This window comes from Pseudorca crassidens, chromosome 8, assembly GCF_039906515.1.
Source record: "Pseudorca crassidens isolate mPseCra1 chromosome 8, mPseCra1.hap1, whole genome shotgun sequence".
Classification (NCBI taxonomy): Eukaryota; Metazoa; Chordata; class Mammalia; order Artiodactyla; family Delphinidae; genus Pseudorca; species Pseudorca crassidens.
The window spans coordinates 67,701,030-67,713,620 of record NC_090303.1 but is presented as its reverse complement, the minus strand read 5'-3'; the positions used below and the strand labels follow the sequence as shown (position 1 = coordinate 67,713,620).

The following is a 12,591-nucleotide window of genomic DNA, read 5'->3' as shown; positions in this document are numbered from 1 at the left end:
AGGAAAAAATTACATTTTTAGGAATAGACTGAATAAAAACTTTCTATATTGTATCCTTTTTGTCAACATTAGCAGGCATGCACTGCTTGTCTGGGTCCCCAGTTTCTAACTCAAATTGTATGAATAACCAAGCTACATTGAAGCCTGAGAGTGATTTAGAGACTTAAGCATTTGCTTCATATTTCTTCTGATAAAACTGCTTTTAAATGTGTAATCTTTAGTGTCAGGAAATCAATTGACTTAAAAAATTGCCAACTCTGCCAATAACCAGTAATATGAATGTAACCCTTCTGCACCGAGGGCGTGAAGAAATTAAATGATCAAACACATTCTGCTAAATCCAGCCCTGAGAGAAGGTTGTGCCTCTGTAGTGAGGTTCTTCTGAAATGAGACATGGAAACAGCAATGAAGGAAAAAGCATCTGAATAATCGTACAAAGTCTTCCAAGTGGCACTCAGCCCAGAAGACACTTTTGTTCTGTCCAACGGCACAAAAATCTGTGGAGACCCATCTGACCCCAGCATTTCAGGGCATGATGGGGCTCTCTCCACAAAAGAGCCCTTCTTCTGAAAAGCCAAGGTTCGTGTGCATTGGTGATAACTATTAGAAATAAAAATGATCCAAGATATGTTGTTGTTGGATTCTAAAACAGAATTGTAATTATATTATCTTGTAATATAAAATCTAAAGAAAGAAATGTTGCAAATACAGGGATTAAGAACTTCATGCCATTTCTATACTAATTCTGATACCGAGTAGTACCAGACCAGATGTGGCACAGAGAGAGATAATTACATTTTTTAATTTTTTTGAGTCTCTCTTTGTGATCTAGAGTAGTGGTCAGCAAACTACAGTCTGTGAGCCATAGATGCTCTGCCATCTGTTTTTGTAAAAAGAAAAAAAAAGTTTTATTGGAACTCAGCCACACCATCCTTTACATCCCGTCCATGGCTGGTCTCACAATGCAACAGCCTCACTGAGTAGTTGCCACAGAGATGATGTAGCTCGTAAAGCCTAAAATATTTTCTATCCAACCCTTCACAGAAAAAGTTTGATGACACCTGATCTAAAGTGTGGTCAAGGTTTTATGAATGTGCTTCCTTTTGAACTATGTTTTTAATAATTCTTTCTGAGAAGTATTTGCAGGAGGAAAGACTCCTTGCTTTTTGTATCCCTGGCAATACCTTAATTTACCTCTCTTCTTTGAATGATAGTTTTCAGTGTTAAACAGCATTTCCTCATCTTTTTTAAACAGCATTTTTAAATAGCATTTCCTCATCTTCTAGTATTTAGCATTGCTGATAAGTCGACTATGATTATAGTTGTTGTGTCAATAACTTGTTTTTTCCAACCTACTTGCACTTAAAATTTCATTTTTATCCTTGATATTTTCTAGTTCGAGGATAATATTTTGGTGTGGTTTTATTATTATCTATCACAATGCACAATGAGTGTGTGTTTTCATTTCTAGTTTATGGAAATATCTTTCTTTGGAGCACTGATGTATCTTTTTAAATTTAATTTTCAATGCTTAATATATTACTCCATGTTTTTGTTGCAAAAAAAAGTGGAGAGATTCAAACCATAAACTTTACTATGCCATTTTGAAAAGATGGAAGAGTGAACATTGAAATTAGAGAGATAATCAGACTGATGAAAGTAGAGGGTCTACAGTTATGACCCAGAAATTTCACTACTAGATTTATACAACAGAAATGCCAAAATATATTTACCAAAAGACATGTACTGAAACATTCATAGACATACTATTTACAATAGCTCCAAACTAGAAGCTATCTAAATACCCATCAGCAGTAAATAGATAAGTAAATCATGGCAGTGTCACACAGTGGGACATTATTTAGTAATGAGAATGAACAATCTACACCTAGTCATAATAACATGAATAAACTTCACAAGTAAAATGTCAAGAGAAAGAAGACAGACGAATAAAGCACTTTCTATAGAATTCCACTTAGATCAATACTAGAATAAACCTATGGGGTTAGAAGTCAGGACAGCAATTACCTTTGTTACAGGATTAGTGAATGGAAGGGATACTGGCCTTCAGGGATGCTGACAATGTTTCTTGTTCCAGGCACTGATTTCAAAGACGTGTTTACTTTGAGAAAATTCATCAAGTTGTACACCTATATGATATGTTATAAAATATTTTATACTACAATGAAAAATTTTTAAAAAATATATGATAGGGGATTCCCTGGTGGCGCAGTGGTTGAGAGTCCGCCTGCCGATGCAGGGGACACGGGTTCGTGCCCCGGTCTGGGAAGATCCCACATGCCGTGGAGCGGCTGGGCCCATGAGCCATGGCCGCTGAGCCTGCGCGTCCGGAGCCTGTGTTCCGCAATGGGAGAGGCTACAACAGTGAGAGGCTCGCGTACCACACACACACACACAAATATATACATATATATATATGATAGAGCTTCAACAGTTCAGTGGTTTTTCAAACTCCACTCGTAAACCCTAAGGATCCATGGACCTCAGGGAAAGTTCTTACTTTCAATTAATTGTACATTTGGTTTGGTTTGGTTTGATTTATTTTTTGGCCACTCCTCACAGCTTGCGGGATCTTAGTTCCCCAACCAGGGATTGAACCCGGGCCACAGCCGTGAAAGGTCCAAGTACTAACCACTGGACTGCAAGGAATTCCCTGGTTTGGTTTTATTGTCTCAAAAGGACACCGTTTTCCGCACTCACAGCTATAGAGTAGGAAGAATTTTATCTCTAGGAGAGCAGTCAATTATTATATATAACTATAAAATTATTTTTCACTCCCTTAATCAATAGAATAGACCTACAAAGAGACTATAAAATTACATCCACAGAGAACTTCAAAAATTGAATAAAACTTGAAGTACCTGACAAATTCTTTTCTTCATATCCAGACTTGTAGCCCTTGATTCTAAGCCTGGTCATAGCTTCCTTCCATAGGTTTTTAACTAGCCTTATAACTAGGCCCTGGTAGAGAAGGAGAAGGAATCTCATGATATTGCTTTATCAGTCCAATGCCACCAATCCACTGATTAGAGTTCACTGATAACTGGGTCCCTACCTCATTCACAGTTACCCTGCTTGGTTTCCTAGCTTTTTAATAGCAAAGTCAATGTCTGTATGTTAGAATTTGTCAGTTACCTGTTCCAGCAGATAGCTAGGATCTTGGATTCTGACTGACATTGCTAAGAGTAATGTTGCGTTAATCATTCTTCTCACTGATGTGTCTTTTGGTTTTCTAAATCCATTATAGCCTCAGAGACAGAAGTTCCTATTGAATCACTGAATTTGGTCTACATACACTCAAAATGCATCCAACTTGTCCAATATTCTTAAGCATTCTATTACTGTGCCTGTTTTTCCTACAAGCCTATCTTTAAAAAAGCAAACAAACCATTACAGGAATTGTTATCTCCCCAAGAACTGCCAACCAGTTCTCTTAAGGCTGGGATGTACTATATTATCAGAACCCAAGTGAACATATTCAATGATATACCCTAAGCATATGGAATCCTTACGGATTATATTCCAAAGTCCAAGAAAGATGTAAAAGCACTATCCATAAACCAGGGTTCACTCAAGAAAACAAAACCTCGTATCAGCCAATCTCAGCCTTCCTTAACCAAGAACATTCTGAAGTCTATTGGCTGAATCTTTCTCCTCAAATCTTTGATTCCAAGCCAAGAATCATGTGATGTAATGTGAGTCCACTTTCTTCTTCATGTCTGGGTTTAAACTGTCTTTTATATTTAGGCTCTAGTCGGTCTCTAGAACATACAGTCACTGGCCATCTATTCCTCATCAAACTCCATATCTGCTTGACATTAGAAGTCTGACAAATTTTCAATCCTAGTCTGATTTGAGCCCTGCTTTACATAAGAGCCATCCGTTTTGAAAGGTCTCATTCAGGTTAAGAAGTCATAATCACTGCAGACATTCTCATGATCACTGTAGACATAAGTAATTGATTATGACACTCTCACAGAACTTGAATACGGCTTCACGATACAACCCCATAGAGCAATTGAAGTAGCCATTACTAATTGATTAGAGTTTTTAATGAGAGATAAAATGTTTTGTAAGTCAATCTTAAACCCTATACAAGTTTCAGTTTAATTAACTATAGCCTACTTTAACTCAAAAACACAGGGAAAAGTTTGGCTTATACAGAAATCAGTAAATTAATAAGATATATAGACAGATTTTCCTTTTTTCTCTCTAACCTTCCACATTTCTAATTCCTCACATGACCCTAGTTCTTATCACATATACATCCTTTAACGTCTATTTTACTAATTTATTAAGCTTCCATAGTTTATGATTTGCTTTCTTGACTGTTTGGCCTCCTGTTGCATTTGGTGGGACCATGAGGGTATTAGTATTCTAGGAGATAGGAGATGAAGCCTACCTGGTCAGTTATCTTCTGAAGACATTTGGCTATATTGGCATCTGACAACATATCATTGGTGATCCATTCCATCTGGTATTTTTTTTTAATCATTATACTTCCTACATTTTTTTGGTAACTTTCTGGCTCACTGTTATCTGCTCTCTCTATACACTGATTTCTGCTAATACGATATTTAAAAAATGAAAACAACTATGCCTACTGACAGAAATAAACTTAATAGAAGAAACAGAATATCCACACAAGTCCACACCTCCCTACTTATTTTTCAAATTAATAAACAATTACTCATGTCCTTTCATCTTCACTTCTCTTTTACAAGGCCACTTAATAAAATGTACTGTAATATTATTTCTCATTTTTTATATTCCATAAACTTAATTATTAATACTTTACTAGCCATAAATATTTTACTTGCACTATTTTCCTTCTCAACAAAATTCCTTTCCCATCACTGGTTTAGGTATTCAGCAGATAGTTCCTGAATTAAGTAATCGCCTGAGGGTAATTCCAAATCTTATCATAGAAAAAATAATTCTCTTAAAAAATTAAGTGGAACTCTGTTCTAAAAACCAAAACGTAAAACAAAACAGGATACCAGCAGGAAACTCATTCTGTGAATATACTAATCTCTACCTGTGATTTAACACTCTCCTTTGGGATTTTATACTCTCCCTTCTGGGACCCAGGAAAGGTGACAGTGAGGAAGCAGTACATAATAGAAGTACATAATGTACATAATGAAGGAAGAGCTTCCTTCATTTTCCTCTCGTCACCTAACAGGCTTAAATGGGTCAGAAGGAAATAAAGATCCTCCATAAAAGCTGGCAGTGAACGCAAGCACCATTCAAGCACTGCAGTGTCCAGAAACGACCTCCAACAAGGTAGAATGGGTTCTGGAAGGGACTTTGGCTTCTCCCACCTACAAACTAGTACTCTGAAATACAAATTAAAACTAAGAAGTCTTAACTTCCAATATAGAGCCTGTCACTCAAAGACAATGCTGATAGCCTTTAGGAGGCTGAACTAATCTCATGCCAAGATAGAAGAATGAATTTCTAAGTAACTTGTAAAGTAAAACGCAAAACATAACATTAAGGGACCCAGAATGATGTCCTTTATTAATTTGCCACATGAACTCAGAATGTGTCATGAAATTCTGCAATACGGTTCTCCAGAATGAGCTTTGCCTTTGCAGGCCCAGAATAATTTTCAGTGCAAAGCCACTGATAAAACTCAAATATGTATTTCTTAAAATTTTGGGCATCACAGATAGACTTTCCAATTATCTTTTAGTTTCAAATACATTGGTAAATTTCCCTGTAGCTCATCTGAGTCTAATCATATAATTATGTTCCATTTAATTAAAAATGAGTAGCTAAAAATGTCTGGATTAAAAAAAACAGTAAGCCTCAGATGGCGAAAGTTTTCTCAAATATTCCAAACAAGACTTCCGATGTCATTATTCTCTGGATCATAGACCTTGGACCAAAGATTATACAAAATGTTGAGGTGAAGTAACAAGATGCAAAGAGAAATTGAGTGTAACTTATTAAGTACAGCTTAGTGGTTAGAAACATAAAATTTAGTGTTCAATTTTCAGCCTTAACAACAAACTAAATAGCATTTCTAAGACTCGGTATTTGCAAAATGTAAATAATAATGGTACCGACCTCTGTTGGGTACTAGGTCTCCATTCCAATATCCTTCTAGTGGGCCTTTCTCCTCTGTAGATACTGAAATATGAAAACATATTCTGGAATTGGGAGGGTTTTTTTTAGCCTTGTTGCCCAATACAGCATTGAACAGACATAGTGAGAGTGGGTGTATTTATTCTCAATCTTAGGGCGAAAGTATTCATTATTTCATGAGTCAGTATAATGTTAACTCTAGGTTTGTTGCAAATACCCTTTGTCACAGTAAGAAAATTTTTTTCTACTCCTAATTTGCTAGGACATTTTATCATAAAGGGATATTGACTTTTGTCAAAAGCATTGTCTGAATTTTATTAAGATGACAGTTTATCTGCTTTTTTCTATTAATATAAAAAATAAAATTGTTTTTGGATTTGTTTTAATTTACATAGAGCAAAGGTCACATTTTTTGGTGTAAAGTTCAGTAAGTTTTTACATGTGCATGTATTCTCATAACTACAACCAGAGTAGGATACAGAAATATTCCTATATCCCAAAGAATTATCTCATTCATTTCATTTGTATTCACAACATATTCCCAATCAAACTCCTGGAAACCACTCATCTGTTCTGTCCTCCTATATTATCGCCTTTTCCAAAATGCCAAATGAATGAAATTATGTGGTATAACATTTTAATATTGGGTTCCTTAATTTAGCACAATGAATTTGTGATTCATCCATGCTGCTGTACATAGCAATAGTTTGTTCTTTTTTAATTATTTAGTATTCCATTAGATTGACTTAGTTTTGCATAATAAATTAACCTTAATTTCTTGGATTAAACTGAATTTGTCATAGTATAAATTCGTTATCTTTTGTTATATATTGCTAGATTGATTTGATATTCTTAGTTAACAAATGTTGTGTCTTTGTTTATAAGGTATATTGCTCTCTAAATTTCCTTTCTTATAATGGCATTGCTAAGTTTGATATCACTAATATCTTTTTTTATTTTTTTTATTTATTTATTTTTGGCTGCGTTGGGTCTTCCTTGCTGCACATGAGCTTTCTCTAGTTGCGGCAAGTGGGAGCTACTCTTCGTTGCGGTGCACAGGCTTCTTACTGTGGTGGCTTCTCTTGTTGCGGAGCACGGGCTCTAGATGCGCGGGCTTCAGTAGTTGTGGCACACAGGCTCAGTAGTTGTGGCTCGCGGGCTCTAGAGCGCAGGCTCAGGAGTTGTGGCACACAGGCTTAGCTGCTCCACGGCATGTGGGATCTTCCCGGACCAGGGCTCAAACCTTGGTCCCCTGCATTGGCAGACAGGTTCTTAACTACTGTGTCACCAGGGAAGCCCCCAGATTTTGGTTTTTAAATGTCACTTCCAACTAAAAGATATGAGGTTTGGGACTGGGAAAGTAAAAGGTGAGCCCGAAATATTTTGTTGCATCAGAAATCAAAGATGTGTTCATATACTAAAAGGGATACATTAAAAGGGTACAGAGATTACCTGAAAGGACTTTCCTGGTGATATTTAGGACAAATTAAAAATTAAAATATAATAATCATAATGGCTTATAATACATTGACCAAAAAAATGAATCAATACAACCAGAAAGACACTTTTTAAGAAAGACAAGAGGCTATGTGTGAGAGAGAGAACTTCCTTACAGAATAAAAGAAATGGACAAATTCACCATTTTGCAATTAACAATGTAATAAATAATTTTTAAAATTTTATGAACAAATATTAAAATCAGAACTAGGAAAGAAACAGTGATATTTGGAGACTTCAACGCCTATATCTCATAAATTGATAAAACAAGTAGAAAAAAGTCAGTAAAGAGATAAAAGATATGAACAACACTGTCAATCAACTTGACTAATTGCAAATTACAGAACACAATAGCAAAAAATACACATCTATTTCAAGTGCACAAGGAATATTCACAAAGATACCATATGCTCAACCAGAAGGTAAGTCTTCATTAATTATGAAATGATATTAAATTATCTTCATTTGCAATGATATACCCAAAAAACCCTCAAATATTTGCATTTTAAATAATCACTTCTAAATAACATGTGGATCAAAAAATGTATTACAGCAGAAACTAGAAAATATTTTGAACTCAATAATAATTAAAATACAACATATCTAAATTTGTGGAGCACAGAAAGAGTATTGATTAAAGGGAAACATATAACTTTAAATGCTTATGTGCTTATATTAAAAAAGAAAGGTGTAAATAGAACTAAGCTTTCATTTAAGAAAATGAAAAAACATGAAAATGAATAAATTAAGCACAAAGGATGTAGAATGAAGAAATGATAAAGATAAGAACTGAAATAGAAATAGATATTAAATATTTCCAGCTGACAACCGCCTTCAAATTGGCTGGAATTTCTATCTTCTCATTCATTCATTTGTTCACACAACCTACATTTATTTTGCAACACTCTGACATTGGTACTGAGTGAGATGCTTTGGAAAAGCAGTGATTACAGTTCCTTCCCTCATTGTACATAGGAAAATAATTATTCAAATAATTAAATCTTTGCTTTTGATCAATTCTATATGAGAACATCAGGATGCAGTGAGATTGTAAAAGGACTGAAGCATCTCTGAAAGATTACCGATTACACAGAAAAAAGAAGAGCACACACGTAACCCAAAATGCTCAGTTGAATTCATCTAGTACTGCTCAAAGGTTATAGAATTTTAGCTGGAGTGACGTGACCATACAGAGCAAGAAGAACTACAACAGAGTTTCTTGAGACTTGCTCCATTTCTTGCTCCCTCCATTGAAGTCCTTAGTGGTGGTGTGTGATAGTCATTATTGCTGGACATGAATATTCTGGCCCTGTTTCTTTGGGGCACGTGGTAAGATTGTAATTCTGGGGAAAATATAAGTGTGTAATTCACTACGTGCTCTTCCCCCTACCCTGATGGTTATGGAAATTAAGATGACGCCTCTGTCAGCCTTAGCCCCTAACAGAGAGGATGTAAGACTGAGCTAACTCACAGGGGACATGTGGCATAAGCAAGAAATAAGTCTTTGCGGTCAGTGAGATACTGGGAATGTATGTTAGTGCAACATCATCTAGCCTACCCTGACTACTACACATTTACATCAGCAAACTACATTAACCTGCCAGAGAAAATGGACATTCAGCTGTTAAGTGACACTGCACCATTTCTCTGCCTCGAATCATCCAGAATTCCTTAAAGCACACTTCTACACAGATTCTTAATCTGCTCTGTTCTGGTCAGGGACGATGGCAAAGGAGGCCATTAAAGCTCCCCTAAGAAACTAAATACCATTCTAATGTGTTAGGAAATTCACTTATTTTACCATGAAAAGAACAATTTCCCTTTGTACCTATGCACAATCCCCTATATAGTAAAAGTTTAATAAATAACTGTTAGTGTTTTTTTTTTTTTTTAAGAAATAGTCATGCCCTGTACTGTTAGTGTTTTATTAGATCATCTCTGTTAGCTCATAGGAAGTAATTAAGGTGAAGCATAACGATAAGTTAAGAATGTGACACACCATTTTTTTCAAAGAGCCAAAAATATAAGTAACAGAATACTAAACAGTGGTCAATGGGCTTAAGTAATTAACCACATCAGTAATTAAATAGGCTTAGTGAGGTGAAACTAATGACTAAATTTCAGAATCTATTATATCAAAATGGAGGATAATTCTTGTTTATGTGGTGTTACTCTGGTATTACTGAAATAATTTAACTCTCTAATGACCTTTTCATTTAGGTTTGATTAATTCTATATCATGGCATTAGCTCATGCAGTGAGCCTTACTGCCATGGTAGATTTTATAATTACCTAGCAGAATCAAGGCCTGTAAACACTCAGAATTGCAATAGAAAATGTCATCACCTGGAAGTGCTTTGGCATTGGGAGACAGATACAGGGCAAAATTATCTATTATCCATACCTCGATCTAATACTGAGGTATCAGAGGGTATTAAAATGTACTTACATTCTCCAATAACTTTAAATTATCCAAGGTTATAAGTAACAATGCTCTAATGCAAACAACTTGATTGCTTTTCAAAGAAATAATTTGTTTTTCTTTCTTTTCTCTTATGCATTGGTTTTAGCTTTTGGCTGCTTCTCCAGATCCTCTGGTCACACACTACCCTCAGGGATGCTCTAGGCTGATAAAAACGTGGGCATACAGAGCTGCCAAACACTTTAAGAAACCATCAATCTATTACTGTAAAAAATGAACAGTGCTTAAATTTACAGAAAAGATGTTGGAGACCTGCAAAGAAGCCCAGAACAGGAAAATATCTAGAAATTTATAACAGAAAGTATTTCCCAAAGAAAATGAAGTGCATATTCTGTTTTTCAGGTAGTATATGGAAAAGTTAATTTTCAAGGAGCCTGAGTCAGACTCGAAATAGTAAAGCTCTGCAAGCAAAAGGCTATCTTAAATGTCTAGCTCTTAAGTACATAATTAGGTAATATTTTAGCACCTTAAGTTTCCAAATTATTTTCACATTTGATCCTCACAACAATTCTGAGGAGGAATGAATAGATAGTGCCATTCTCCTTTCATGGAAGAGGATGCTGAGGCCAGAATGTAGCACAAGTGACTTAACTGAGGTCTTTAACTAGTAAATGTCAGTGACAGAGTGGTGTCAGTACAAAAGCCCAGGCCCTGGCCAGAATATACCTGAGACCCCAACCCAACTATATTCTCTGACAGCTATGTGACATTGGTACTATTTCCAAACTCTTCTGGGCCTCATTTTCCATAGCTACAAATATGGATAATACCTACTTCAAGGAATTGTTACAGAATTAAATAAGGGAATAAGAGAAAATTTTAATAATTATCAGCAGTATGCTGACAAATAAACAACAGGCTCTCTGAAGAAAAAAGTACGTATATAAGTTTATTATAAATGTTATTGACATGAATGTGCAGCACACAATTAGCAATTAATGGTAAAATACACAGTACTTATTATTGTAAATTCTACATAACCAATTGGTTCTACCAATGCTTCCACTGATATTTTCCAAACTCTTGTAGTGATAGACAAATTATGGCTTCAATTCAACCAGGATTTGGCAAAAAGAGTCAGATCCCAATCTGCCATCTCTTTTCCCAATAAATGCCTCATCATTAAATCTGATATGCGACATCAAAGCTGGTTGATATTTTTGTTTACTATAACAAGTTAGGAGGAAAGTGAAACAACTAAGATGTGTGTCAGAAGCTTATTTGCTCATGAATGACGTGCATCACATCTTTGATGAATCAGATAATAGTTTTCAAATGATAAATGAATATTTCCTTAATTTTATATTCTTCATAATGTAACTGCATGACACACTTTCCATTTTAATTTTCATCATTAACATTTCTCAACATTAGACAATCAACAAAACAATAAATCAATACCTGATTTGTAGCATTTGCCAGCCATGGGTAATTTGAGCCGCCAATATGATGTCATTGAATATAGGGCTGAAAAGATATGTGTAATAGTGCACTGTTATACAGGATTTCCACCACAGATACAATAGGTATGGATAACCTCGAGAACATAAATAATAGTAAAATGAAAAATAATTTGGAAGTGATTGAGCTTTGAGTGTTTTAATTTTGCTTTTAATTTTTAGTTAAGTGAAGGTTTACACAATTTAATTTTTAATAATGGATGTTTCTAACAACTGCTTTGAAAAATTCTTGAAAATTTAACAATGAGCTCTTTCAGGTGAGCCAGTACTAGCTGGCTACAGCACAACACTGGAACCCACTGCATATTATGCTCAGTGCATATATATTTTCTTCCCTTTTTTCTCTTTTGTCTTCTTAGCTTTCTACCCATTCTCCTTTTATCAATCAAAGATGCCATCCAGATCAATTCAGCATTGCCACCCTTGGCATCTAGGAGCTTTGGGGAGGTGCTGCGATAGCTGCTCTTAATTAAGTCAATTCCAAAAAAAAAATTTCAAACATGCCTCGTTTTCCTTATCAGTCATTTTGCAGCTAACATACAAACTTAGCTGAAATTTTTCTGAATATATTTTTATAATCTGCCTGTTTTGAGGAGAATAACAAAAACCATCAGAAAAAAAGATTACTTTTTAAATTATTATTCTAAAGCACTACTTTTTGTTCTCTTTAGAGCCAAAGTGTAGGAAGCAGCAACATCTATTAGTATCCTTTCTCCATCCAGGATGCTGACTCAAATCTAAGGGATGCTCTATCCTAGGAATCCAGTGCTGACCAAGCCAGCAAGAATCATGGGCAGAGAAGTCTAAGTGTTAACAGAGGCTCAAAGCTCCCTCAAGACACTGCATCCTCTGTGTAGCACGGTTTCATCTAGATAAGAGACTACCAAGTAATTTTCTGGCCCTTGGTGTTATTCCTCCCTCCCCGCGCATATTCTTCCCCAGAGGTTGATAGAACCTCACTTAGTTCCTGCTACCTGATGCCACAGAGGCTTACTGGGCTGTGCGATGCAGAATGTGATGTTTATTCGTCCTGATCAT

At 35.5% G+C, this 12,591-nt stretch overlaps 1 protein-coding gene across 2 annotated transcripts in view; it reads right to left on the bottom strand.

Annotated features, from left to right (window-relative positions):
* DNAJB9 (DnaJ heat shock protein family (Hsp40) member B9) overlaps positions 1 to 12,591 on the bottom strand; it is a 700,153-nt gene that overhangs the window by 290,683 nt on the left and 396,879 nt on the right. The window contains exons 12-13 of one of the 2 annotated variants that reach the window (XR_010945588.1): positions 6,097 to 6,159; positions 1,505 to 2,150 (exon numbers count right to left, since the gene is read on the bottom strand). The gene's annotated coding sequence lies outside the window, so the exon portion shown is untranslated. Of the gene's footprint in view, positions 1 to 1,504; positions 2,151 to 6,096; positions 6,160 to 12,591 lie in introns of those variants that run through there. The other variant, XR_010945587.1, reaches the window with a different exon arrangement.